This window comes from Syzygium oleosum, unplaced genomic scaffold, assembly GCF_021117445.2.
Source record: "Syzygium oleosum isolate NSW1041296 unplaced genomic scaffold, Sole_v2.1 Sole_v2.17, whole genome shotgun sequence".
NCBI classification, from domain to species: Eukaryota; Viridiplantae; Streptophyta; class Magnoliopsida; order Myrtales; family Myrtaceae; genus Syzygium; species Syzygium oleosum.
Window position 1 is genome coordinate 7,638,334 of NW_026607501.1, and position 6,223 is coordinate 7,644,556.

Sequence of the window (6,223 nt, forward strand, 5' to 3'; positions counted from 1 at the left end):
ATATCTAATATTCTTTATAAGTCAGTAAAGAACCAAAGGAAACAAAACGTCATATTTAAATATGTGGTCAAAGGTTGCTTAATTGATAAAGGCCTGTTAATTATCTAATTTTATTGTTAAAAATTTCTTATAATCAAACACTCGAAATTTTTATGATAGCATTTAGATTGTTGGAGATCATTGAAAGATATAAGAGATTCTCATATCTTCCTTGATTCTCCATGTCTCTGAGAATTGTGCATTATTTTCCTTGATTATGCATATCCTTGATTAATTGCAATTGATATTGTAATATCATATTATTTAACATGGTAATTTTGTAAAACTTATAAATAGGCCCATGTACTCTTTTGTTAAAATATACAAAACAATATGTAGAAATTACATAATTCTTTTCTTCCGCATGTTTACTTACCTTGGTATTAGAGCTCTTCTTGTCTAAGGAAGTAACTGTCAAGCCTTTTACACTGTAACCGTAGCAACGTTATGTCAGCCGTGGCGATGTTTGTTTTCCACCAAGCTGCCGCCCTTGAGTGTTGTTCAGAAACTTTCGATTACTTGTTTCGAAAAATGAACACCACCATTAGACTCACCGCCATCAAACAAGCCAAATCCTGAAATTTTAATGCGCTATCTGCCCCTTGTATCACTTGCCAACCAGTTCTTGGAGATTTCAAGTCAATTCCTGAGGTATTTCGACATGCCAAGTCTATTTTAGACCTTATTTTCAACATATTTGTCCTCTGCGGTGTTGGTTTCTTCATCTTTGTTATCCATTCCACTCTTTCTCACTAGCAAATGCACGTAATGGATAAATTGGAAGTTTCACTACCTGTTCAAACCATTTTTAATTTTCAACCAAAAAAAAAACATTTTTAATAGTTTGAATTATATTTTATTGGATCAAAAAATATCGAGTTTTTTTAGAGGACATATGTGACATTCCGCAATTTCGCTCACTTGGGATTTATGAAATGATTTATTTTATTAATGTACTCGTAGTTAGTTCTCACCCGGAACTGATCATTCCTGGGATACTAACCGTTAGGGAAAGGCTAGTGAGGGATCTAAATTCGTACGAATAAACAAAATTCGATCGTGAATTGACTTTCGACCATGAAATCGTCGAGGTGATATTTTGAACCACTGTTGGCCGATCCAAGGATAGCTAGGGGTTAGTTCGTCACTGTCATAGTAATGGATCGCGGGTGATTCCGCCGGACCACGAAATGACTTGATGAATTATCCTGAACCTATACCGAAAGATCGTACCCCTCGGATCTAGTAATTGATCCTCGCAATTTTAATGACAACCGAAGTCGTTATGGTCTGAATAAATTGCACGTGACTCGATTTAGTATCAGTCACGGGTCGTACAGGCGAAATTCCCAAAAGCCACCTGTTAGTCTGAGAAACGCTCGAGTTACGTTATATATATATAATTTTAATATTGATTAGAGACTAAACCGAGCATCAGAAAATTTGGAAAGTCACGACAGGGCCTTTGGACGACGTTGTAATTGGAGCGTACAACTCTGGATTTCTTCGGATTTTTTAGAAAAGTTCGATTTCGGTGAGAAACGGAGAAAGTGACCATTTTACCCTTGGGAATTAATAAAGGGTTAGTTTTATGGGCAAAGGGCATCTTGGTCATTTTACCCTCAAATTTGGAAAAGACAATTTTGCCCCTGGACTTTTTGAGAAATTACAAGATTAACCTTGGATATTTTTGGTAAGATTCGATCTGGGCTGTCGATTTCAAGATTAGATCAAATCTGGACCGTTGGATCAAAATGTGAGAGAGGGGTATTTTGGTCATTTGCCAAATTGGGTCAAAAGTTACTATTTAGGTCCAAGACCCTTTCTCTCTCCTCTCTCTCCCCCATTCGGTTCTCCCCCTCCACCGTGAGCCCCCCCCTCCGATCTCTCTCTCTCTCGCCGGACCGCCGTCGCCGCCGCACCACCCACCGCCGCGCCACCGCTGATCCGCCACCCCCATCCCGCCGCTCTCTCTCTCTCACCCTCTCGGTCTCCCTTGGCCGTGAGCCAACCGGCCACCGCCCAAACCGCCGTCGCCCGCCGTTCCTCCCGATCGCCGCCGATCGTCATCGCCGCCGCAAGCCGCCGTTAGATCTTGGTTTTGCCGCCGCTTTCGCTCTAGCCGCATGAGTCTAGAGTCGGGTAAGTCTCGCCTAAACCCGACTTAGGATATTGGGTATCGACGGATGATTTTGGTTGGAAACTGGGTTTATTTGGGTGCGAAATTGTATGGATTAGGAGTGGAACTAATTGGCGGGCCTAAGAATCAAAATCGGACGAGTTTGGTGGATTTTTGGAGGTTGGTAGTTGGCTGTGAGTGATCGTTCAATGGGCTGTGATGGGCCGATCGGGACGCAAATTGGATTTTTAGAACCGGCAATTAATTATGAGAAAGTGCCGTGAAGGGCCGGAATTGATTTGACGCCATTTGGTTGGAGGAAAATGGCAAATTGTGTGTTTAATGCGTGTTTGAACTATGACTGGGTTGTGGTGATAAAATTGAGTGCGTGGTTGCGTGATTAAATGATTGAAATATGTTTGTCGAGTGCACGCTTGGGCCAAACTGATTTAATTATTAAAGTTGGCCATGTCAAATGCTTAGTGAGCATGTTTGCGTGTGAATTGATGCGTGTACGGGCCACGTGTGATTGGCCAGTTGAGTGTGGTAAATGCTTGTTAAGCATGTGCATAAATAAAAAGTGGATGTGGTATGACATGAGTTCGTAGAATTTGTGTCGTCCTGAGGCGTGTACGTTTACGCGGGACGATGCCCGGTATTACCGGAAGACTGCCAGCCTGAAGCGTGTACTTCAACGCGGGTTGCGCAGTAGGTGGTAGATGTTGAGCCTGATGCGTGTACTTCAACGCGGGCAAGAAACATGGCCTGAGGCGTGTACGTTTACGCGGGCCTGGAAGTGTTGTGAAAAGAGGTCACAGTGTACCTGAGGCGTGTACTGTAATGCGGGTCACTGGCGAGGTATGTGGAAAAGAGATATTGAGAATGGAACGAGTGCATGACATGAGAATTGTGTATGCTTGTGATTGTACTGAAGTGCCTGCTATGTGATAATGGTATGTGTGTGATTGTGTGTTTGTGTGATTGTCTGGAGGTACGTGATAGCCTAGGTGGGGTTTAGGGGTGTACTTACTGAGATGTAGTCTCACGGTTATTTTAACCAACAATTTTCAGAACCCCGACCTGAGCCATGAATCCTCCGCCACCGCCACCAGAACGTTTTGGGGTACCAGTGCACACCGAGAATGAAGTTGTAGAATTTCCCATGGGTGATGGCATGACCTGGATTAAGCATACTTCGACCATTTTTGTAGAGGTAGGAGTACCTTTATGGGAGACCCATGTTTATATCGCCTGGTTCTTCCGGGATGTAGATGGAGATGAGTTCGGGCCCGTTAGGGGTTTTTATGTTCCATTTGTCTTAGTTGGAGATTGGGACCCGTCTGCCATACCCCCGATAGATGGAGAGTTGACCAGTACATAGGTTAGCTTAGCGCAATCTGGGATGCATCCAGCACCCGCCGTACAAGGATCTTCGGAGGTTGAGCATGAACCCGAACCCGAAGCATCGCAAGCTGAAGATGACCCGATGGACATAGACTTAGAACCAATTCTTGAGGAGGAACCAGAAGAGGTGGAGCCCGAAGTAGAGCCTGATGACGAGTCTGAGGAGTCGGAAGAGCCTGTAGGAGACCCGGAGTATATACTCCCTTTTGAGCAATACATGGATCCCAATTTCGTGCCTGAGTACAATTTCTTTGATTTTCTAGCCGAGGAGGATCAGAATGAAGTCCCAGCTGAGTCGGGCGACATCAATCACCCGATTGAGATTGAGGCGGAGACGGAGTCTTCGGAGGAGCAAGCTGATCAGGGAAGTTCAGATTCAGATGAGGATGAGTCAGACTCAGAATGGACGCCGAGTAAGGGGCGTAGGGGCTAGCATTAGGGGTTCAGAATGATAGATTTTGGAGAGTACCATTTTTGAGGTCAGAGTGCCAAGTCATCAATCTTTTGTATATCGGTGGTTTTAATTACGGTGTGTAAGTGTATGTGGTGGCTGTAAACTGTAAATGATTTCTAAGTTTGATAATGAAAATATGTATATTCTCCCTGACTTTCCCAGTTTATATTGTCCGGGTTGATTGTGGTTTCCGCCGTGCGTTAAATCTCTGATGATTGTATTGAGGTCGGCGATTATTCCTGGGATGTCGCATAAATCGACCAGTGGCGGATGTCGCGAGCTCGATAGGGTTCGGGGCGTGACAACATAGGCTTTGGCATTACATCACTAGTGATACTCATGCACCTACCAAGACTGCCGAAGAAATTGGGGTAAAAGTTTGGAAGATTGGGATATATACCAAGAATTGCCAAATCCAAACATGGTTTTGAAACACTTGGATTTCATTTATTAAATTTCAATTTGGTCGTCTTAGTATAGCAAAGGAAACTTAGGATTTGCTTACTAGCGATATTCAACCTCGGACATTGCCCATCTGTACCAGCTGTTAGGGAATTTGCATCGCATGCATAAGGAGACAAATCAGTCTTTTGATGATTTTTTGTATTCTATGCACGCCATTTGAGATCAGCTAGCCTTATCTAAGTAACAATGAGAAGTGTATTGTGATGCTAGCATATTTGTTGAATATCACGATCGTACACATGTTATTCAATTTCTATTGGCACTTAATGATGAGCTTGAACTTATGCGAGCTTCCCTTCTACTTTGAGATCCATTACCTCCTCTAGAGATAGTTGTCTTAGAGGAACAATTTAATACATGCAAGAATAAGCTGATGATAGGAAATGCATTATGCTTCTTTCAAACAAATATGGAAATAAATAGATAGAGAGAGAAGAGTTGCACGCAAATTTTATAGTGGTTCGACTTAGACTAAGCCTACATCCACTCTTCCAAACTAATAGGCACTGATAAGCTGGATTCCACTAGTAATTCCTTGAGAGGTTACAACATAGCACATGCTATTTCTACCCAAAGGTGGTAGATTACACTAACGATTACACTAACAATTCTAAGCACTACTACGTCACTCATACGCTTCTTAAAAAAGATTATGATCGGTGAATAACTTTTAGTAAAAATGAATTGCTTGCTCAATAACAAGAATGTATATATTAGAGAATAAAGCTTTCTCAATTTGTAGCCGTTCTTGTTATTCGTGCTCTTTTTGGCATATGTTGATATTCTTATATAGTCCTCAAGATCCACGCCAATGAATCAATTTAACTATTGAAGATGAACGACACAATCACTTAGAGATCTGGTCGCTCATACAATCAAATCTTCCTAGCAATAGTATGGTTTCCATGAATAAGTTAACTTATATTTGGAAATAATCTTTCATAGCAATTTGATTGACAACTAGTTTGCTTTCCTTTTGTATGTCAATTTCGAAGTTCCTGGCCTATGGTTGCTGTTAATAGTACTTGTGACTTGAATTGAAAGTCAACATAATGTCTAGGTCTTCATATCAACATTCATAATCATATAATGGCGTTCACCTCTGGCGATACAAGGACTAGTCTCTATCAACAACACGTGAGTCTATCTAGGCTTCCTACCATAAGTCCACTTGCGTATTGCTTTCTATTTGAACTTCCTGGGTATGACAATGACCACATAAATTGTTCACCTTGTCATGGTGCCTTCAAGTCTTCATGAACTTATCGTTCTTTGACTTGTTCACCTCCATTAAATTCGTTCCAGTCATCTTCGGTCTTTCACTTCATACTTCAGGTTGATGAAGCTTTTCTTGCGTGTACCATATGTCTTCATCAACTTCAAAATATCATAGGAGGTTTTCTCAACGCTTTGAAGGTATGATGCACTACTTCGTTCACTCCTCCCATTTCTACTTCTTCCTCATCACACGAACATTAGTATACGCACTGTTCTCAACAAGGTCACCTTGCATCATATTGCTATCGACTATAACCTAAGCAACCTATGGGGATGAACAACCAAACCCGATATAGAGGTCCACCGATATGTGCATCTATTACTGCTGCTACCATTGAGAGTTCCTAAATGGCTCATCCAATACTTTCTCTATCCCTCGCACTTCTTCTCTGTCTACATTCCAATACTCCTGATTCATGTTTCTTGGAACTTGCTTATTGCAATCACATGACTTCTAACTTCAA